This window comes from Syngnathus scovelli, chromosome 1 (assembly GCF_024217435.2).
Source record: "Syngnathus scovelli strain Florida chromosome 1, RoL_Ssco_1.2, whole genome shotgun sequence".
In the NCBI taxonomy this organism is placed as follows: Eukaryota; Metazoa; Chordata; class Actinopteri; order Syngnathiformes; family Syngnathidae; genus Syngnathus; species Syngnathus scovelli.
The window spans coordinates 3,129,593-3,152,910 of NC_090847.1; the positions used below are offsets into that span (position 1 = coordinate 3,129,593).

Sequence of the window (23,318 nt, forward strand, 5' to 3'; positions counted from 1 at the left end):
CGAACGTACGCCAGGAGAATGGAAGGCACGGCTGGGTGAGCTGGGTTGGCCGCAAGCCTGGCCCGACGTCTCCGCGCTGGCCCCTCTTCCGCTGCCTCGCAGACCCGCTGCCGACGCATCCCAACAATGCTCCAGGACGGAGCAGTCCGAGCTCACGACGCAGTCCTACCGGGGGAGGAAGAGCAGGCCAGTCCGGCGTCGCTCCATGACGAACCAGTCCGAGCGCCCTTAATCTCTCCGCACCAAAGTCCAGAACGCCATAAAACCCACTTCCGCCAATGTTGAGCAGAACATGCCCGCCGCACTAGTAGCACGACGTATCACACGAGACGAACATATACAAAACTGCCGGACAAACACTCAGTAAACACTCACAAAACACCGAACGGGACAGAGAGTGGCTGCTGCGTGTGCACGCGCCGCCATCTTGTCTCCAGTCTCAGGGCGGACACTCTACCACTAGGGCACTGAGCTGGTAGCGATCAATTAACCCAAGTGATTGTTACAGATGATCTTTCCGACAGCTCAGAAACCAGAGCCCATTTTTCCGTTTTTGAATACTGCACATGTGCAGGACCCTCCTCCCCACCTTTCGCTGTTGTTTATAGGAAACGCCTCCACACTCGCATGCAAGAGCGCCATATTTGAAGTTGTCTTCTCAAAGACTTCAAAAACAGGCTCTCTTTTGCGAAAACCTTCATCATTATGACGGTCATCAGCAATTTTCACTCAGAAGTCAAGCAGGGAACACTACATCGAAGCCAGACTCTCCAAAATTTGCAGAGTTTTAATCACGTTATGCACTTGCGCAGTACTTGGCGTAGTGACGTGAGTGAGCAACAAGGAAATAAAACACGGAAAACATTGATTGACCAGTTAACTGACCAATGTTGCCATTATTCATGCCGAAAATGATTAGTTGAGGTTTTTCTGGTCCCACAGAGCGCGCAGTTTATATATATCAATATATATATATTTAAGACGACCTATTTAACAGTCCATCAGTGGTATGTGGGGAGAAATTTGAGAAATATTACAAAATGAATTCTAAATAAGATCCTGTCTAATACCTTGAAGAGATCTGCATACACAACACGAGTTTTTTTTTTTTTTTGCCTTTCCCCAACGTATTATCTATTGATACACATTCTAATACATTTTCAACCACAAGTGACATGCTCTCCAGTGTCTCACAAACAATGCTGTCTTCAATAAAAAGTGCCACTCCACTTGGTTCATTATTCCTGCTCTTGTACACAAATTTATATCCATTACGGTAAAAGTCCTTGTACTTTTCTTCATTAATCCAAGTTTCAGATATTGCAATGATGTTAAAAGGTTTGGCCAAAGTCAATGGATAATCCTGATTTTTGTTTTCCGAAGTTGGCAGATAAACTGGCATTGAAGTGAATTATTAACAGCTTTCTATCCATGGCGATGCGACTGTTAAACTGCTTCTTAGAGTAATATCCACATTTTTTCTTTCCGTTACAATAGTAAAGACTGTCATTGATCAATATCTTCATTTGGGTCATTTGTGTGTGTGTGTGTGTGTGTGTGTGTGTGTGTGTGTGTGTGTGCATGTGTGTGCTTTATGTGTTATGTACCCGATTCATGTTGGAATTATATACATAGTAGGTTGGTTGGCCTTCTTATGAAGCATCTCTGAACTGTTTTCACACTCTAATTAATAATTTCTGGTGTTATTCCTTGTAGGGAATCAAACGACTGCATCAATCATGTCTACCGCTCACTAATGTCCCAGCTCACCCAAAACCATGCCGACATCCGTCTTGCAGCCCTTAAGATAGCCAGCGACCTTTTCCCCAAATCACATCACTTCCGAACACTCCTGGTGGAGAACTTCCAGGTACTGGGGTAAAGTAAACATTTTAGCCTATATCAAATGAGGGCCGAATGTTTGAGAGTGTTGGCAAAGGCAATGAATGCACATTCACATCATGGTTCCTCAGTGTTCGCCCAAGGTTGCAAACGTTTGATGTTTGCCAAGCGTTCACTGAATGTTTACCTACAGTTTTAATGATTTTTAAACATTGTGAAACAGGCTTTAAATTAATATTCATTGTAAAAGTACTTTGTATGTTCTGGGTGAAAATCATAACTGCGAATGAAAAAGGTTGACTTGTCTGGGAGTGTGTTTGCTGACAGAAGAAACTATTAATTCTAAAGAGGACCGCTAGAGGCGGACATTTTTGGGAGATTATCATGGGGCTGCCAGTGAATTTTACTATTAATCACAGGGTCGGGCGGAGTTACAATTCAAGGTTGGATTGATTTTAAAGTGGAATGATTTGTTTTGATTAAGTCTGGTACGACTCACTTCGAGAGGGTATGATTCAATTAATTTCTTGTCCTTTTAAATATTGTTAAATCCTGCACTTATCAAATGTAAGCGACCGTCTCTTCCTTTAAAGGGTTAAAACTCTCCTTTGGGCCCACTGCTCTAACGCAGCTCTCATGGGGAGACGAGAGTTACGTAAATAAGCTAAGTTCGGAAAATATCCCTCTGAGTTCTGACCGCCTCTAAGAAATTAATTCTGAAGGAATCAATTTAATCTTTTCAGGATGCCAATCCCTCTAAAGCACATATGTCAGAGTTACGGCCCGCGGGCCAGATCCGGCCCGCGAATTGATTATCTATGGCCCCCTGGATGATATTGAATTACTATTAGAACCGGCCCGTAGGCCACAGCCGCCCGCTGGTGTTTTGCACGCACCAACACTACATTTCCCACAATGCAACGGTAGCCCGCGATGTCCCTGCAGCTCGCACAAGCGGCTTCATTATTCATCAGTAGTCAGAGCAGAGTTCAACTTTCTGATACCCCCCTCCTCAAAAATGGCTAAACGTAAGGTGGACGCTGAGAACAGGGGGTTTCAGGCCAGGTGGGAGGCAGAGTACATGTTTACGGAGGTAAGAGGCAAACCTGTGTGTCTTCTGTGTGGAGAAAATGCGGCTGTAATGAAAGAATTAAATTTAAGAAGGCACTATCAAACGTCTAAGAAACACACAGACCAAGACAAGAATATGGAATATGAACATAAGCTACAGAAGGTGGAAGAATTAAAACGAGGCCTTAAGTCCAGACAGGCTATGTTCACGTATGCTAAATCACAAAGCGAGGCTGCTGCCAAGGCTAGCTTTATTGTGGCAAAAGAGATCGCCAAATCAGCCCGGCCCTTTGCAGAAGGAGAGTTGATCAAAAACGGGTTTTGAGCCTCAGAGCCTAACCCCGAACATTGATGAACTTGTACAGACAATGAGACACCTCTAAGTATCAGGCTCAGCCTCAGACAAGTGAGCATCACAGAACAGTAACGTATTTTCCGATTTTTAATTCGGTTACATTTTTACATTTGTTTCTACAAGACGTGATTTTTCTCTGAAAAAAGTATTGTTTTGTCTGTGTGCCGTAATTTTTTGAATTTTATTTATTTATATTTATTTTTCAGTTGAATGGACCAAGGGAAAATTGCAGATAAGAGCCATGAGAAAGAATACAACTGATTTGATTATTTTTTTATTTTACGATTTGAAAGCAATGATCGGTAGATCATAGAGCAGCACAATAATACATTTTCAGTTTATAATGCATGCACTTTTACTTATGCATTTATGTTGATATTAAGAAACACATTTTGTTTTTAAAACAATTGAATTTTTTGCTGTTTGGCTGTTGAAAATGTTTTCCCTTGAAGTTACTGACAGAGCCATAACAAAATATTGCCATATTCATTTAATCGTTAAATAATGTACACTGTGTTAGGTCTTCAAGATTCAAGATTCAAGAGTTTTTTATTCGCCATGTTTGAGCGTGCCAAACAAGGAATTTGACTTCGGTAAACCACAGCCTCTGTTCAACATTTAGGTGACTAACAACAACACTCAGGACATGGAAGAACGAAAGATATTCTCAAACACCCCCTGATCTTAAACTCCCAAGAGGGCAAGGAAAAACTCAAAACTCCAGCTAGGGGAAATGAGAAACCTTGAGAAGAGACCACAGATGGGAGGGTCCCTCTTCTAGGATGACCAGGCTGCAATGGATGCAGAGAGGACACATAGTACAAACAGTGTAGACAAAAAAGGTGTGGCAAGCGGGATGTTATTGCACAGTAATGACTCTGAGACTCTAAGAGTGGTGTGAGTTCATCAGAGCGACAGCCTGGGGGAAGAAGCTGTCTCTGTGTCTGCTGGTTTTAGTGTACAGAGCTCTATAACGGCGTCCGGAGGGGAGTAGTTCAAACAGGCTGCAACCTGGGTGCGAAGGGTCTGTTGAGATGTTACTTGCACGTTTCCTGGTCCTGGACAGGTACAAGTCTTGGATAGATGGGAGGTTGATTCCAATTATCTTTTCTGCAGTCCTTATTGTCCGTTGCAGTCTGTGCTTGTCTTGTTTGGAGGCCGATCCAAACCAGACAGTGATGGAGGTGCAGAGGACAGACTGGATGATGGCAGTGTAGAAGGTCTTCAGCAGCTCCCGTGGCAGGTTGAACTTCTTGAGCTGTCTCAGGAAGTACAGCCTCTGCTGGGCCTTCTTCCGGACAGAGTCTATGTGGCCGGTCCATTTCAGGTCCCGAGAGATTGTGGTTCCCAGGAACTTGAAGGTGTCTGTGGAGAGAATAGTATTACTGCGGATAGTGAGGGGTGAAAGTGGTGAAGGAACTCGCCTGAAGTCCACTGTCATCTCCACGGTCTTGAGCGGGTTCAGGTCCAGGTGGTTTTGGCTGCACCAGTGGACCAGCCGCTCCACCTCCTGTCTGTACGCAGTCTCATCACCGTTCTGGATCAGCCCGATGAGAGTGGTGTCGTCTGCATACTTCAGGAGCTTCACGGAAGAGTCACTTGCGGAGAAATCGTTGGTGTAGAGGGAGAAGAGCAGTGGGGAGAGGACGCATCCCTGAGGGGCTCCAGTGTTGGTGGTCAGGGTGTCAGATGTGATGCTCCCCAGCCTCACACGCTGTCTCCTGTTGGTCAGGAAGCTGGTGATCCACTGACAGGTGGAGGCAGGCACCGCAAGCTGGATGAGCTTCTGTTGGAGGATGTCAGGAGCGATGGTGTTGAACGCCGAGCTGAAGTCCACAAACAGGATCCTGGCGTACTTTCCTGGGGTGTCCAGGTGTTGCAGGATGTAGTGCAGTCCCATGTTGACCGCATCATCTACCGACCTGTTTGCCCGGTAGGCGAACTGGAGGGGGTCCAGCAGGGGGCCCGTGACATCCTTCAGGTGGTTCAGTACTAACCTCTCGAAAGATTTCATGACCACAGATGTCAGTGCAACAGGTCTATAGTCATTCATACCTGTGATGGCGGGCTTCTTGGCCACTGGAACGATGGTGGAGCTCTTGAAGCACGAGGGCACCTCACACAGCTCCAGGGAACGGTTGAAGATCCGTGCAAAGGTGGGCGCCAGCTGCTCAGCGCAGACTTTCAAGCAGGAAGGTGACACGCCGTCTGGGCCCGGTGCCTTCCTGATCTTTTGTCTCCGGAACATCTGGCGCACTTCCTCCTCGCGAATCTGGAGTGCGGGCGCGGCCTCTGCAAGAGAGAGAGTCGGTGACCACGGTGATGGAGGTGTGGACAGAGCAGTTGTGGGGGGAGGTGAGTATGTGGATTGTGTGGATTGTGCTGCAGGAGGTCCCGTTGTGTGGGAGGACCGATCAAACCTGCAGTAGAACCTGTTTAGCTGGTCAGCGAGCCTTGGGCTCTCCACAGGACGGGGGGTTCGTTTCTTGAAGCCCGTGATGCTCTGCAGGCCTTTCCACACTGTTGAGGGATCAGGATTGGCAGAGAGGTGTCTCTCCAGGCTCTCCCCGTAACACCTCCTGGCTTTCCTGACCTCTCGGTTCAGTGTGTTTCTGGTCTGCTTGAACAGGTCCCGGTCGCCGCTCCTGTAGGCCTCCTCCTTGACTTTGCGCAGCCTCCTAAGGTTCGGTGTAAACCAAGGTTTGTCGTTGTTGTACGTGCAGAAGGTCTTAGTCTGCACACACAGATCCTCACAAAAACTGATGTATGATGTGACAGTGTCAGTGAGTTCATGCAAGTCTGAATTTGCAGCATCAAAAACACTCCAATCGGTGCAGTCAAAGCAGGCTTGGAGGTCCTGCCTTGACTCCACTGTCCACTTCCTGACAGTCCTCACCACAGGCTTAGAAGTTTTTAGTTTCTGTCTGTAGGCAGGGACCAGATGAACTAGACAGTGGTCCGAGAGTCCTAAAGCTGCACGAGCCACAGAGTGGTATGCATCCTTAATTACGGTGTAGCAGTGGTCCAGTGTCTGTGCCCCTCTGGTGGGACACGTTATGTGCTGTCTGTATCTGGGGAGTTCGTGTGTGAGGTTCGCCCTGTTAAGATCACCCAGAACAATGATTAGTGAATTTGGTAGAAGTTTCTCCATATCTGTCACCTGGTCAGCCAGCATCTGCGTGGCTTCACTCGCACGTGCGTGTGGTGGGATGTAAACAGCCGCCATGACGATCGAGGAGAACTCCCGTGGTGAATAGAACGGCCGGCAGTTTATGAAAAGTGTTTCTAGGAGAGGGCTGCAAAACTCTTTCAACACCATGACATCGGTACACCAACGTTCATTAATGTAGAAACAGAGACCACCTCCCTTTGATTTTCCGGAGAGCTCCGCGCTGCGATCTGCACGCGTTAGCCGAAACCCAGCTAACTCCATGGCGTGGTGGGGGGTTCGTTCGCTAAGCCACGTCTCAACAAAACACAGCGCGGCGGATCTGCTGAAGTCCGTGTTCCTTGAAGTGAGGAGCAGCAGTTCGTCCATCTTGTTCGCCAGGGAGCGGACATTCGCCAGATGAATTGACGGTAGGGCAGAACGGAACCCTCTTTGCCTCAGCTTTACGAGGGCTCCCGCTCGTTTTCCGCGTCGCCGCCGTCGCGCTAGCTTGTATAGCACCGCCGCTCCGGCTAAAATCTCCGACAAACAATCTGAATCAGAGAGAACAGGAGAGAAAATACCAGAAGAAGACTGACCGATGTTTAACAGTGCTTCTCTAGTAAAAGTGATCCGGGATGGACAGCAGAAGACACAGAAAACACACAAAATAAGACAAAGAAACAGAGAGCGACTCACCGTGGCAGCCATCCGCGGCGCCATCAGATGACGTCTTAGTTCAAAAGGCTATGTGCAATCATTCCGATATATTTTAATAAACATTGAACCAGTCCGGCCCTCGGCTTGTAGCAAATTTGTTTTTTTGGCCCTCGGTGTGTTTGACTTTGACATCCCTGCTCTAAAGTCATTTTGAAGCTCGTGTAGAGTACCGTATTTTTCGGACTAAACGTCGCTCCGGAATATAGGTCGCATTAGCCATAAAATGCACAATAACGTGAAAAAAAAAAACATATATAAGTTGCTCCGGAGTACAAGTCGCATTTTGGGGGAAATTTATTCGACAAAATCCAACACCAAGAACAGACATGAACGAGCAACAACAGGCTAAACGATAGGTATGCTAATGTGACATAAACACAAACGAAGAGCTGAGAACGGGCCTGACGTAACATTCAGAGTTATTCAAATAACTATTACATAAATAACACGTTTATAAAACCATCTGTATCACTCCAATTCATTAAATCCATCGATCATCCTTTATGTCAACAATGCCGGGTGTGCGCGGCTGACGGCGGTTGCACTTCAAAATATTCCACAGGCCCATATAACGACGTATAAATTATATATCAAATAACTATTATATAAGCAATAATATTATCAAACCATCTGTGTCACTCCAAATCATTAAATCCATCGATCAAATTCCTCATCCGTTGTCAACAACGCCGTGCGTGCGCCCTGACGTCAGCCTCATCGTTATTCCGCAGATCTAGTATATAACTATATTGTAGCGTTAATAAAGTACAAGGAAAGACGTGGGTTTGGTAAACGGCTCTTTATTTAACAAAACAAGAGTTCAACGAGCCAACAACTACTGAACTGTAACGATAAAAACATATACAAGTTGCTACACGAAATAAAATATATCAAATAACTGTAACATAAATAGTTCACCGCCACACGGCCCCAAGCAAGCATGCTAACATGACATAAACACAAACGAAGAGCTGAGAACGGGCCTGACGTAACATTCAGAGTTATTCAAATAACTTTAACATAAATAACACGTTTATAAAACCATCTGTGTCACTCCAATTCATTAAATCCATCGATCATCCTTTATGTCAACAATGCCGGGTGCGTGCCGCTGACAGCGGTTACACTTCAAAATATTCCACAGGCCCATATAACGACGTATAAATTATATATCAAATAACTATTATATAAGCAATAATATTATCAAACCATCTGTCACTCCAAATCATTAAATCCATCGATCAAATTCCTCGTCCTTTGTCAACAACGCTGCGCGTGCGCCCTGACGTCTGCCTCGTTGTTATTCCACAAATCTAGTATATAACTATATTGTAGCGTTAACAAAGTACAAGGAAAGACGTGGATTTGGTAAACGGCTCTTTATTTAACAAAACAAGAGTTCAACAACCAACAACTACTGAACTATAACGATAAAAACATATACAAGTTGCTACACGAGATAAAATATATCAAATAACTATAACATAAATAGTTCACCGCCACACGGCCCCTGGTACCGGCGTCGACTTCGAGGCGTGTGGCGGCGTGGACTTCCATCCCCGGAGGTGGCACTTCCAGCCACGGAGGTGGCTGGGACCTCCATAGAGTAGGACAGGGCGTGCGTAGGAGCAGTGTCCGACCCTCATCCACCATTCCCGAACAGCCAGCTGCCGACCGCCGGCCCCTGACTTCCAGCCACGGAGGTGGAAGAGAGCTCCGTAGAATAGGACCGGGCTTGTGTAAAAGCCATGTCCGAGCCCCATCCACCGTACCCGGACAGCCACCCGGCCGAGCCTCGGCCCCCGACTTCCATCCACGGAGGTGAAAGAGAGCTCCGTAGAGTAGGACCGGGCGTTCGTAAAAGCCATAATAGTTTTTCAAACCTTCTGTGTCACTCCAAACCATTAAATCCTTCAACTCTTGTCCTCCGAGCCGCTAATGATGCCGGTAGTTCGTCATCCCGTGATCGAATCTTTGTCCTTTATGTAAAATAACTGCCGTGCCGCTGACGTCACTTGAAATTCAAATTACAGTAATCCCATGCTACATTGCGGTTCGTTTATCGCGGTTTCACTTTTCTTTTTTTTTTTTTTTTTTTTTAATTTTGAAAATTTGTGAAAAAATTTCCATATAAGTCGCTCCTCAGTATAAGTCGCCCCCCCCACCCAAACTATGAAAAAAAAATGCGATTGATAGTCCGAAAAATATGGTAATCTGTTGAAACACGGCGTCAGAATGACTACGCCATTTTTCTTCTGGCGGCTATCTTCCTTTGATTTGTTGCACTTGTAAAGTCTCGAATATTTTAAGCTGTCTTTAAGATCGCGGGGATTCGTTTACACTAGCGCGCTCCCTCACTTGCTGAATCTTAAATTAACTATTTCGAACCAGATATGACACTTCCTGATGTCAAGAATAAAAGCTGTCTTCACTTCAAAAAGAACTGAACGGTTTACAGTATGACGATGGTAGAGAAACAAAAGAGATTTAAGGTTCTAATTACTGCATATAAAACCATGCTCCACATAGTTAATACGAAACAAATGATAACCGAATTAAGGATCAAGATGAAATGTATCGAATAAGCAAGAAAAATAATTACAAGTCTCCATCATTCGAACAAACAACAATAATTCCACTCACCAATCTCAATAGTGCAAAAATTATTCAGTCTCGAAGTTCTCTCGATTGCAAAACTCTCAAATAGTAAAAAGGGTAAGAGACAAAAGGTATAAAATGCTATTTGGTGGAAAAGTCGAGGGATCAGTTCTCCTTGTTCCAAAAATCTGAATTCAGTTTGAGAAGACAGGCTGGCTTAAAGGAATGAGAGGACGCCGCCTTAAAATGGCTTTTACCTGCTGCACTGAGTTCCCCATCTCCTTGTCTTTAAGCTTAAAATTTGACAAAGTCCAATTCGAAGACTCTAGAAATTCATCTTAGTAGATTTTGGTCTCATCTCATCTCATGATCACTACGCTTGTCTTTCGGATTAGAGCACAGGTGTCAAACTAAAGGCCCGGGGGCCAGATACGGCCCGCCACATCATTTTATCTGGCCCGCGAAGACAAATTGTGCATTGACTTCATGTGTCAATACTAAAATTGCAAATTGTCTTCACTTCACCTCTCTGTTCCCGCTCCCTCGGACTCCGAGCTATGTTAGCCAGCTAGCCAAATCACCACCGGACCCTCCTGCCTCCCAGCTCTGAGCCTGTGGCTGCTCGCTCTTGGCTCTGCAAACAACTTTGACCCAACTCTCTGGCCACTCGGCCGGCGTCCTCAGGGAGAGCACACGCTCGCTGCGAGCTAGCCGGTCGTGGCTTGGCTGTGTGCCGCCATGACACACTGGGGCTTGCCGTTTGTGCGGGTACAGTCGGGATCGACCAACACCACCACCCATTGCACCAACATCACTACTCGGTCCACTGCTGCTTCCATGCATTTCACTGCCTACCAACTTCTAGCTAATCAGCTACTAGCCACTTCTTGCATTTTATCTGGATTATTCCCAGCTGCTGTCACGTCTCATCTCTTCCATGAACTATCACTTCTGCTACTCCGGGCTCCTATTCCACCAACTTCTCGCCCATTTGTCTACACTGCTGCTGGTCTTCATCGCCTCAACTATAATCAACGGCTCCCTGCTGCTGCTGCCCCGTCACCCCCACATCCCATACTGCCAACCTCAACAACCTCCGCCCCCCATCCCGCTCCTCCATCCATCTCCTTCGCACTGCTGAACTTTTGCTCCCGCTCCAACAAATCACCAGTTATTTTTTAACTACTACTGGACAATAACTTGGATCTCCTCCTTCTCTGTGAAACATGGCAACAGGCCCTGGATTTCTTTGCTCTCAACCAAGCCACTCCGTCCAACTACAGCTACATCGCCAAACCCTGCCTCTCTGGGCGAGGGGGTGGCATTGCTGTCCTCCATAAGCAGTCCCTACCCATCACTGAATTGAACCTCAACCTCCCATCTATTTCAACCTTTGAATATCTCGCTTTTTCCCTCCCTAACTCTACTACTGCTGTTCTCATCTACCGCCCCCCCAAAGTCACATCCGTCTTTTTCTTTCTGAACTCTCTGAACTCATCACCATCGTATCCGCAGTCTCCTATCGCCTCCTACTCATCGGTGACGTCAACATCCACATCAACCAGCCAACTGCCCCACTGACGTCCGACTTCATCTCTCTTCTGGACTGCTTCCATCTCATCAAGCACATCAACTTCCTGGATATAGTTTGCTCCTCCTTTCCACTCACATCCAACCCCTATCCTCTCGCCTTCCCACTGTCAGATCATCTCTGCATCCTCTTCTCCGCCACTCTATCCTCGCCTCATAATTCCACAAAACGCACCATCTCCTACCGCAACATTAAGACTGTAAACCCAATCACGCTTTGCCAGCTCTTATCCTCTTGTTCTTGGCCCCCTCCTATTCATCTGTTACCTCTTTTCCCTTGGTAATGTCATTCGCAAACTTAATCTGGACTTCCACTGCTACGCTGATGACACCCAGATCTATATACGCACCACACCAACCCAAAACCGTCCCCTCAACCACCTTGAAACCTGCATCTCTACAATAAAAACATGGCTGACCCACAACTTTCTCTAACTCAACAGTGACAAAATATAGCTCCTCCTCATAGGCACTAAATCCCCCCTCAATAAAACTGGATCCATCACACTCACCATTTACTCCTCAACCATCACTCCCTCCCCTCTGGCACGCAACCTTGGCGTTATTTTCGACCCTACACTGTCCTTCCACCCTCATGTTAGCTCAGTTGTGAAGACCTCCTACTTCCACCTCCGACGCATCGCCAAAATCCGACACTGCCTCTCTCTCCTTGCCGCTAAATCCCTCATTCACGCGCTCATCTCATCCCGGCTTGACTACTGCAACTCCCTTCTCACTGGAATCACTGCTCACTCACTCCATAGACTTCAACTAGTCCAAAACTCTGCTGCTCGCCTCCTTACCCACACCCGGTCCTGCGAACATATCACGCCTGTTCTCTATTCTCTTCACTGGGTCCCCATCAAGGAGAGTATAATCTTCAAGATACTCCTCCTCACCTTCAAAGCCCTTCACCACCTGGCTCCCACTTACCTATCCGACCGCCTTATTCCCTACCGCCCCAACCGTCCCCTCCGATCCTCCAATACTTCACGTCTGACAGTCCCAAAATCTAAACTCAAATCCTTCGGTGACAGAGCCTTCTCTTGCACAGCACCCCGACTCCGGAACTCTCTCTCTCAGTCTGTCTGACTCACCCACACTCCCCATATTTAAGTCCCGTCTAAAAACGTACCTCTTTTCTCAAGCCCATGGCGTCCCCTACCCATAACTGGTGTCCTCTTCTTAACTTTATCCCATTGTCTCTTCACCGTCCCCCTCCTACCTTTTTGTCTTTGCCTTGTTCCCTGTAAGCGTCTTTGGGTTTTTGAAAAGCGCTATACAAATTTAATGAATTATTATTATTATCTCAAAAAGAATGAAAAATCTATCTTTGTATAATTGACGTTCTTGACCCACGGGCAGCTCGCAGGGGCAAAGTCCTGATGGGGATAGCGTGCGAGCGCGCCCTGTTCTTTGTCAGGACGACCTCTTTATAGGCCTCCGTACGTAGGTCCTACGCCAACTTGGTCACTTACCAGTTTTTCCATTACATCATATACCTGTGTTTCCCAGGACTGATTCTAAAATAGACTGCAACTGCATCTCCAACCTCAACCGGATGGGATGACCTCTGGTTCAGGCTCATGAGTCATCTGCGGTCCTCCACCAAGTAGCATCACCGTTAACGTTACAACCTGCCCGGGCCTCAACCGGATGAACGTGACCTCTGGTCACGCTCATGCGTGGGATCGCAGTCTTCCACCACACAGTATCACTATTAACCCCTGCTTCCTTTCTGTCTTTGTTCACATTTATACACTGCTCAAAAAAATTAAAGGAACAGTTTTTTATCAGTGTATGGCATGAATTCAATTAGACTTTTCTGATAAGGTTTTGGTCAGAGGGGGTTGTTATTCCGTTTCAGCTGCATTGGTGTTGATGGAATTAACAAGTGCATTAGAGGGGCAACAACGAGATGGTCCCCAAAACAGGGCTGATTTTGCAGGTGGAGGCCATTTCAAGTTCGTCCCTCTTGATCTTTTTTAACTGTTTTTCCACAAGTGTTGGCTTTAGCTAGAGTCATTATCACGACTGGGAGCATGAGGCAATTTTTTTTAACCCTCCTGAAGTCGCGCAGATTGTCCAACTCCTCCAGGATGGCACATCCATGCGTGCTGTTGCAAGAAGATTTTATGGGTCTCCCAATACAATCTCCAGAGCATGGAGGAGATTCCAGGAGACAGGCAGTTACTCTAGGAGAGCTGGACAGGGCCGTAGACGGTTCTCATTCCATCAGCAGGACCGATATCTGCTGCTTTGTGCAAGAAGGAACAGGTTGAGCACTGCCCGAGCCCTACAGAATGACCTCCAGCCAGGCTACTGGTGTGAATGTCTCTGCCGAAACAGTCAGAAACAGACTTCCCAAGGGTGGCCTCAGGGCACGACGTCATGTAGTGTTTCCTGTGCTCATTGCTCAGCACCGTGGAGCTCGATTGGCATTTGCCATAGAACACCAGAATTGGCAAGTCTGCCACTGGCGCCCTGTGCTTTTCACAAATGAGAGCAGGTTTACCCTGAGCACCTGTAATAGACGTGAAAGGGTCTGGAGAAGCCAAGGAGAACGCTATGCTGCCTGCAACATCATTCAGCATGACTGGTTTGGTGGTGGGTCATTTCCATGGAGGGACGAACAGACCTCTACAGGCTAGAGAACGGCAGTCTGACTGCCGTTAGGTATCGGGATGAAATCCTTGCACCCATGGTCAGACCCTACGCTGGTGGAGTAGGTCCTGGGTTCCTTCTGATCCACAACAATGCCCGGCCTATTGTGGCAAGAGTATGCAGACAGTATCTGGAGGATGAAGGAATTGACACAATTGAATGGCCCTCATGATCACCTGATCTAAACCCGATAGAACACCTTTGGGACATAATGTTTCGGTCCATCATACGTCGCCAGGTTGCTCCTCAGACTTTACAGGAGCTCACTGATGCCCTTAGACCACAGGTGTCAAACTCAAGGCCCCGGGGCCAGATACGGCCCGCCACATCATTTTATCTGGCCCGCGAAGACAAATTGTGCATTGACTTCATGTGACAATACTAAAATTGCGAATTGTCTTCACTTTTAAAAATTACAGATATTGCTACCAATTTCTATTACCATGCTTCTTTTTAAAATATATGAACAATTATTACTAGTGTCTGATTTCAAAGCTCATTATTCATCCGTTTGTTGTGTAGCCTATAATTTATATAATATATGCATTGACAGTCATAATGGCACTCCGACGGAAACTATGAGTACAATGCGGCCCGCGACAAAAATTAGTTTGACACCCCTGCCTTAGACAGATCTGGGTGGACATCTCACAAGACACCATCCGTTGTCTTATTAGGAGCATGCCGCGACGTTGTCAAAGCATGCATACAAGCTCGTGGGGGCCACACAAGATATTGAAAAGAATTTTGAGTTGCAGAAATTGAATTCAGGCAAAAAGGACGAGCCTGCCATATCATTTTTTCACTTTGATTTTTGGGGTGTCTGTATACTGAGCCCTCTGTAGGCTGAAAACTTTTATTTCCATCAAAAGATGTGGCATCCTTTTGTTCCTGAGACATTAAACTCCATATCAGTATCGATATCCCCCCCCCAAAAAATTCACCGTTGAATTCTGATGTGTTTTCAAAGTGTTCCTTTAATTTTTTTGAGCAGTGTACATTCATGTGTAAATGGAACATCATTGTTAAATACATGTTTGATATAGATTAAAAATTGCAACAATAGAACATGTTTTCACTGTAGTCACTTTAACACATAATCGTAACTATGCTCATGGGTTCTCCTAGTTAGCAGATTAAAATAATCAAGCTGTTTCAAAGTATATTATCCATACATCCATCCATCTTCTTCCGCTTATCCGGGGTCGGGTCGCGGGGGCAGAAGCTTTAGGAGGGACTCCCAGACTTCCCTCTCCCCAGCCACTTCTTCCAGCTCATCCCGGGGGATCCCAAGGCGTTCCCAGGCCAGCTGAGAGACATAGTCTCTCCAACGCGTCCTGGGTCGTCCCCGGGGTCTCCTACCGGTGGGACATGCCCGGAACACCTCCCCAGGGAGGCGTCCAGGAGGCATCCTGATAAGATGCCCGAGCCACCTCATCTGGCTCCTCTCAACGTGGAAGAGTAGCGACTCTACTCCGAGTCTCTCCCTGATGACCGAGCCTCTCACCCTATCTCTAAGGGAGAGCCCGGACATCCTGCGGAGAAAACTCATTTTGGCCGCTTGTATCCGAGATCTCGTTCTTTCGGTCACGACCCATAGCTCGTGACCATAGGTGAGGGTAGGAGCGTAAATCGACCGGTAAATTGAGAGCTTTGCCTTTTGGCTCAGCTCCCTCTTCACCACAACGGACTGGTACAGGGTCCGCATTACTGCCGACGCTGCACCGATCCGCCTGTCGATCTCACGCTCCATCCTCCCCTCACTCGTGAACAAGACTCCAAGATACTTGAACTCCTCCACTTGGGGCAGGATCTCATCCCCGATCCGGAGAGGGCATTCCACCCTTTTCCGATCAAGGACCATGGACTCGGATTTGGAGGTGCTGACCCTCATCCCGACCGCTTCACACTCGGCTGCGAACCGTTCCAGCAAGAGCTGGAGATCACGGCCTGAAGAAGCCAACAGCACCACGTCATCTGCAAAAAGCAGAGACGCGATGCTGAGGTCCCCAACCCGGACCCCCTCAACGCCTTGGCTGCGCCTAGAAATTCTGTCCATAAAAATTATGAACAGAATCGGTGACAAAGGGCAGCCTTGGCGGAGTCCAACCCTCACTGGGAACGAATCCGACTTACTGCCGGAAATGCGGACCAGACTCTGGCATCGGTGATAAAGGGACCGAACCGCCCTTATCGGTCGGCTCGGCACCCTGTACTCCCGAAGCACCCTCCACAAAACCTCCCGAGGGACACGGTCGAACGCCTTCTCCAAGTCCACAAAACACATGTGGACTGGTTGGGCGAACTCCCATGCACCCTCGAGGATCCTGCCGAGGGTGTAGAGCTGGTCCACTGTTCCACGGCCAGCACGAAAGCCACACTGCTCCTCCTGAATCCGAGTTTCGACCTCCCGACGGACCCTCCTCTCCAGCACCCCTGAATAGACCTTACCAGGGAGGCTGAGGAGTGTGATTCCCCTGTAATTGGAACACACCCTCCGGTCCCCCTTCTTAAAGAGGGGAACCACCACCCCAGTCTACCAATCCAGAGGCACTGTCCCCGATGTCCACGCAACGTTGTAGAGGCGTGTCAGCCATGACAGCCCCACAACATCCAGAGCCTTTAAGAACTCCGGGCGGATCTCATCCACCCCCGGGGCCTTGCCACCGAGGAGTTTTTTAACTACCTCAGTGACTTCGACCCCAGAGATTGGAGAATCCGCCTCAGAGTCTCCAGGCCCTGCTTCCTCAATGGAAGGCGTGTAGGTGGAATTGAGGAGGTCTTCGAAATATTCTCCCCACCGACTCACGACGTCCCGAGTCAAGGTCAGCAGCACGCCATCCCCACTGTAAACAGTGTTGACGTTGCACTGCTTCCCCCTCCTGAGACGCCGGATGGTGGACCAGAATTTCCTCGAAGCCGTCCGAAAGTCATTCTCCATGGCCTCACCAAACTCCTCCCACGCCCGGGTTTTTGCCTCAGCAACCGCCGAAGCCGCGTTCCGCTTGGCCATCCGGTACCTGTCAGCTGCCTCCGGAGTCCCGCAGGCCAAAACGGCCCGATAGGACTCCTTCTTCAGCTTGACGGCATCCCTTACCGCCGGTGTCCACCAGCGGGTTCGAGGATTGCCGCCACGACAGGCACCAACGACCTTACGGCCACAGCTCCGGTCGGCCGCCTCAATAATGGAGGCGTGGAACATGGTCCACTCAGACTCAATGTCCCCCGGCTCCCCTGGGACATGGGAAAAGCTCTGCCGGAGGTGGGAGTTGAAGCTCTTCCTGATAGGAGATTCTGCCGGACGTTCCCAGCAGACCCTCACAGAGCGTTTGGGTCTGCCAGGTCGGACCGGCATCTTGCCCCACCATCGGAGCCAACCCACCACCAGGTGGTGATCAGTTGACAGCTCCGCCCCTCTCTTCACCCGAGTGTCCAAAACATGCGGCCGCAAATCCGACGACACGACTACAAAGTCGATCATCGAACTGCGGCCTAGGGTGTCCTGGTGCCAAGTGCACACATGGACACCCTTATGCTTGAACATGGTGTTCATTATTGAAAATCTGTGTCGAGCACAGAAGTCCAACAATAGAACACCGCTCGGGTTCAGATCGGGGGGGCCGTTCCTCCCAATCACGCCCTTCCAGGTCTCACTGTCATTGCCCACGTGAGCATTGAAGTCACCCAGTAGAACGATGGAGTCCCCAGAAGGAGCGCTCTCCAGCACGTCCTCCAGGGACCCCAAGAAGGGTGGGTACTCTGAGCTGCCGTTTGGTGTACAGACCACACCTGCTCGACGCCTCTCACCGTGGGCAACTCCAGAGTGGAAGAGAGTCCAGCCCCTCTCGAAAGGGCTTGTACCGGAACCCAAACTGTGCTTAGAGGCTAGTCCGACTATATCTAGTCGGAATTTTTCTGCATCGCACACCAGCTCGGGCTCCTTTCCAGCCAGAGAGGTGACATTCCATGTCCCAAGAGCCAGCTTCTGCAGCCGGGGATCAGACCGCCAAGGTCCCTGCCCAGCTCACATTGCAGCCGACCCCTTCGGCCCCTCCCACAGGTGGTGAGCCCATGGGAAGGGGTACCCACGTTTCCATTTCAGGCTATGCCCGGCCGGGCCCCATGGGCGAAGGCCCGGCCACCAAACGCTTGCCTTCGAGCCCCGCCTCCAGGCCTGGCTCCAGAGGGAGGCCCCGGTGACCCGCGTCCGGGCGAGGGAAAACAAAGTCCATTTGTGTTTTTCGTCATAAGGGGGTTGGGTGAGCCGTGCTTTGTCTGACCCCTCACCTAGGACCCGTTTGCCATGGGTGACCCTACCAGGGGCATGAAGCCCACGACAACATGGCTCCTAGGATCATAGGGGCACGCAAACCCCTCCACCACGATAAGGTGACGACTCACGGAGGGGAAGTATATTATAGTAAAACAAAATAATATAAAATAATCCCAAATTGTGTGTCGCTATGTGTAATTCAGACAGGTCTTGTTTCTCTAGTCAATAACAATTTAATTTCCATCCTATGTCAAGTCAATCTAAATTTGGCACCATCTTCTGGTGAAATTTGGAACGGCAATGGAGGTTGACTGGTTTAACCAACAACCCCCCCCTTTACCAGTTTAACAATAGTTAATTTTGAAGAACTAACTTTTAAGTAATCCTGACTCAGGACCTGTCATGTAACATGGGGATAAGAGATTGTGTAAAGGGTAAATATGGATTGTTCACAGGAATAAATTGGTAGAGTCGAAATTCCAAATTTTAGCGGCAGATGGTACAAAATTTGAATTAAGGATTACTGAATAAATTGGCAGAGCTGAAATTCCAAATTTGTCCAAAAGATGGCACCAGACCGAAACATGAGACCAAATAGGGGCCAAAATAAGCTAAGCTAGTAAAAATAGAAATAAAACAGGAACACGGTGTCGGATTGTGAGTCACGCATGGAAGCACAAATGTGGTTTTTACTTTTTGATTTCTTTGCTTGGCTAAAATGTATTCTGTAACAGCTTAAAGCAATATTGTTAGTCAATTTGATCAAGGGGCCCGCCACTGTGAGAATAGTGGCGTGAAATAAATTGTTTGGAGAAGCAAACATGTGATTTTTACTTTTTGATTTCTTTGCTTGGCTCAAATGTATTCTGTAACAACTTAAAGCAATATTGTTAGTCAATTCGATCAAGGGGCCCGCCACTGTGAGAATAGTGGCGTGACATAAATTGTTTGGAAAAGCACAAATGTGATTTTTACTTTTTGATTTCTTTGCTTGGCTAAAATGTATTCGGTAATAGCTTAAAGCAATATTGTTAGTCAATTCGATCAACCATTTATATCACGCCACTGTGAGAATAGTGGCGTGATATAAATTGTTTAAAGAAATAGATCAAAGGTTTGGATTTTTATCCATCCATCCATCCATTTTCTGAACCGCTTAGTCCCCACGGGGGTCGCGGGCTTGCTAGAGCCTATCCCAGCCGTCATCGGGCAGTGGGCGGGGGACACCCTGAACTGGTTGCCAGCCAATCGCAGGGCACACAGAGACTGACAACCAACCGCACTCACACTCACACCTAGGGACAATTTGGAGTCTTCAGTCGGCCTACCAAGCATGTTTTTGGAATGTGGGAGGAAACCGGAGTGCCCGGAGAAAACCCACGCGGGCCCGGGGAGAACATGCAAACTCCACACAGGGAGGGCCGGAGGTGGAATCGAACCCGCACCCTCCTAACTGTGAGGCGGACGTGCTACCCAGCGTGCCACCGAGCCGCTCGGTTTGGATTTTTATTTCAGAGTTAATTGAAGTGTAACTTTAAAGAGTTATCCTCATGAAACAGGAAGTGAAGAAAAGAGGAAGTGAAAGATTTTACCAGGGGCTAGCTGTACATTTGGTGGAAAGTAATGCGTGGGCGGAAACAGCTGCTGAAGGCAACAGGTGTCCGAGTTTGGGAAACTGGGCAATAGGGGCGTGGGAAACTGACCAAATCTTACCCTACAGGAGCGTGGGAAACTGGGCAATTCTATAGGGGCGTGGGAAACTGGGCAATCTTACCCTATAGGGAGGGTATAGAAGAAAGAAAGGGGGGGGGGGACAGAGAAGTCTATAAAAAGTCCTGCAGGGGCAGCTATGGGGCTTTTTACCCCAAAGAGCGCTCATACGTGAAGAAGCCCGAAGGAGTTTCAAGATTTTTTCCAATGTCCCGGGATCTTTGTGTGAGACGCAGGATCGGTTGCTTGGATTAATTTGGATTTACTCAAAAGAATTGGACTGGACAACTTTGCATGAGGAACTACGTGAGGGGAACGACTTTTCTGTATCTACGCGAGGGGGGGGGGGGGTCGGGCACAAGATGGCGGCGCGCACGGACGCAGCGGCTTACGGCTCTCGACGCCAGTGCTCTTTTTTCCTTGCCTATATTTTTTTACTTTCACTCTTTGGCACACTCTGTACTGGGAATCCCAAGTACACTTTCCACTCGCTCACGGACATTGGACACCAAGCACGGATACCTATTTCAAGTGACTTTCACCGCAAGCACAACATCCCAGACGAGATTGCGAGACCGCCGGGGTCTCCGTGGATTGTTGTCGGGTCTGGGAGGCGACGCAGGCGAAGAAGAGAGAGGAAGCAAAAGCGAGGCCGTCGGTCTGGCCTAATGCTAAGGCTACGTAAACAACCGCACAAGCCGCCTCTCCCGAGCCTGTTTCTCTCCAACGCCAGATCCCTGCTGCATAAAATGGATGACCTGGATCTACAGCTCACGGGAAACCACTACGTCCGGGACTGTTGTGTGATTATTATAACCGAAACCTGGCTGCGCCCGGATATCCCCGATGCTAGCATGCAGCTAGCAAGCCGCTCCCTGCTACGCGCGGACAGAACATTGGACTCCGGTAAACGCAGAGGTGGGGGGCTTTGTATGTATGTGCACGAAAACTGGTGCAACAATGCGACCATCGTAGGCAGCCACTGCTGTCCGGACCTCGAGTACATGGCAGTCAGGTGCCGGCCTTTTTTCCTCCCGAGGGAGCTAGCTGTTGTTATCGTCATTGCTGTTTACATTCCACCCGACGCTGACGTAAGCACGGCACTCTCTCTCCTGCTGAGAGCTGTGAGTGAACAACAACGGGCTCACCCTGATGGCTTCCACATTGTAGCGGGGGATTTTAACAAGGCCAACTTAAAGACTGTTCTGCCGAATTTCCACCAGCACGTAAAGTGTGCTTCACGGGGCGAGAACACCCTGGACCATGTCTACACCAACATCAAACATGCATACAGAGCTATCCCCCTCCCCCACCTCGGGCAATCAGACCATCTGTCCCTCCTGCTCTTCCCTGCCTACACCCCCCTCAGACGCAAACTCAGACCCACCTTAAAGACCATCACCTCCTGGCCTGAGGATGCACTCCACAAACTCAAAGACTGTTTTCAACGGACAGACTGGGACCTGTTCGACCACCAGGAGCTGGGGACACACACAGACACAGTTCTGGGCTACATCCAGTTCTGCGCCAGCAATGTGACTGTGACCAAAACCATCCGGGTCTTCCCTAACCAGAAACCCTGGATGTGCAGCCAGGTCCGCTCTCTCCTCAGAGCCCGCGACACCGCCTTCAGGTCAGGAGACAGAGCTCTGTACAGCGCTGCCAGAGCTGAGCTGAGGAGAGGAGTCAAACGGGCGAAAGCGGACCACAGAAAACGCATCGAGTCCCACCTGTCTAGCAACAATGGCCGCAAGGTGTGGCAGGGCATCCAGGAGATCACCAACTTCAGGGGCAGTGCCGCTCAAGTCGAAGACCAAGGCGCACAGCTGGTAGAGGAGCTAAACAGCTTCTTTGCTCGGTTTGGAACATCCCAGCAGCACTCCCCTGTCCCTGCCCTGCCCCCTCCCCCACCCAGCTCTGACATCACTCCACTCACTGTTCAGGAGCACAAGGTCAGAAAGGTGCTCCTTACAGTGAATCCCAGAAAGGCCACAGGCCCGGATGGGGTCCCCGGCAAGGTGCTGAGGGCATGCGCTGAGGAGCTCGCCCCCACCTTCACCACGATCTTCAACCGCTCCCTGGCCCTAGCAACCGTCCCGCCCTGCCTGAAAACCTCAACCATCATCCCAGTGCCGAAGAAGTCGGCCATCTCTAGCCTGAATGATTACCGGCCAGTGGCCCTCACTCCGGTGATCATGAAGTGCTTTGAGAGGCTGGTTCTTCAGCACATCAAGGATTATCTTCCCCCACACCTCGACCCCCACCAGTTTGCATACCGGACCAACAGATCCACAGAAGACGCCATCGCCGTAGCCCTCCATTGTGCGGTGAACCACCTGGAGCAGCAGCAGAGCTATGTCCGGATGCTCTTTGTGGATTACAGTTCGGCATTCAACACCATCCTCCCGGACAGACTCACCACAAAGCTGGACACTCTCGGACTCCCCTCTCTCACATGTGCCTGGATTAATGACTTTCTGACCAACCGACTCCAGGCTGTGAGAGTTGGCTCCCGCCTCTCCTCCACCCGTACGCTGAGCATCGGCTCCCCACAGGGCTGTGTGTTGAGCCCCCTCCTCTTCCGCCTCTACACTCATGATTGTAGACCGGCTCACAACCACAACCGGATTGTCAAGTTCGCCGACGATACCACTGTGGTCGGTCTCATCTCCAATGGCGATGAGGTAGCCTACAGAGAGGAGGTCCTGGAGCTGGTCGACTGGTGCTCTGAGAACAATCTCGCTCTGAACACCAAGAAGACCAACAAGCTCATCATAGACTTCAGAAGACACAGCCCTGAGCCAACTCCCCTCTTCATCAACGGCGAGCGGGTGGAGAGGGTCCACAGCACCAAGTACCTGGGCGTCCACATCTCTGACCGGATCTCCTGGTCAGAGAACATCACCACCATCGTCAAGAAGGCTCAGCAGCGGTTACACTTCCTGAGAGTCCTCAGGAGGTACAACCTCAACACCGACCTGTTGCTGACCTTCTACCGATCTTCCATCGAGAGTCTACTGACCTACTGCATCGTAGTATGGTTCGGCAGCTCCACCGCCGCTGACAGGGAGAAGCTGCAGAGAGTGGTGAAGGCAGCCCAGAGGATCATCGGCCGCCCTCTCCCCTCCCTTACGGACATCTACACTACCCGCTGCCTCAGCAGGGCTAAGGCCATCTCAGCGGACAGCTCCCACCCTGGCTCCGCCCTGTTTGACCTGTTGCCCTCTGGAAGACGCTACAGGCAAATGAAGACCAGGACAAACAGACTCAGAAACAGTTTCTTTCCCCAAGCCATAGCCGCCCTCAACTCCAGCCGACACTGATGACACTTTCCTCCTGCACTATTA

The 23,318-nt window shown here is 49.1% G+C and overlaps 1 non-coding gene across 1 annotated transcript in view; it reads left to right on the forward strand.

Annotated features, from left to right (window-relative positions):
• The window catches only part of LOC125980778 (uncharacterized), a 95,334-nt gene that overhangs the window by 28,775 nt on the left and 43,241 nt on the right, over positions 1–23,318 (forward strand). The window contains exon 2 of the transcript XR_011087991.1: positions 1,717–1,878. This is a non-coding gene — a transcript (uncharacterized protein). The remainder of the gene's footprint in view (positions 1–1,716; positions 1,879–23,318) is intronic.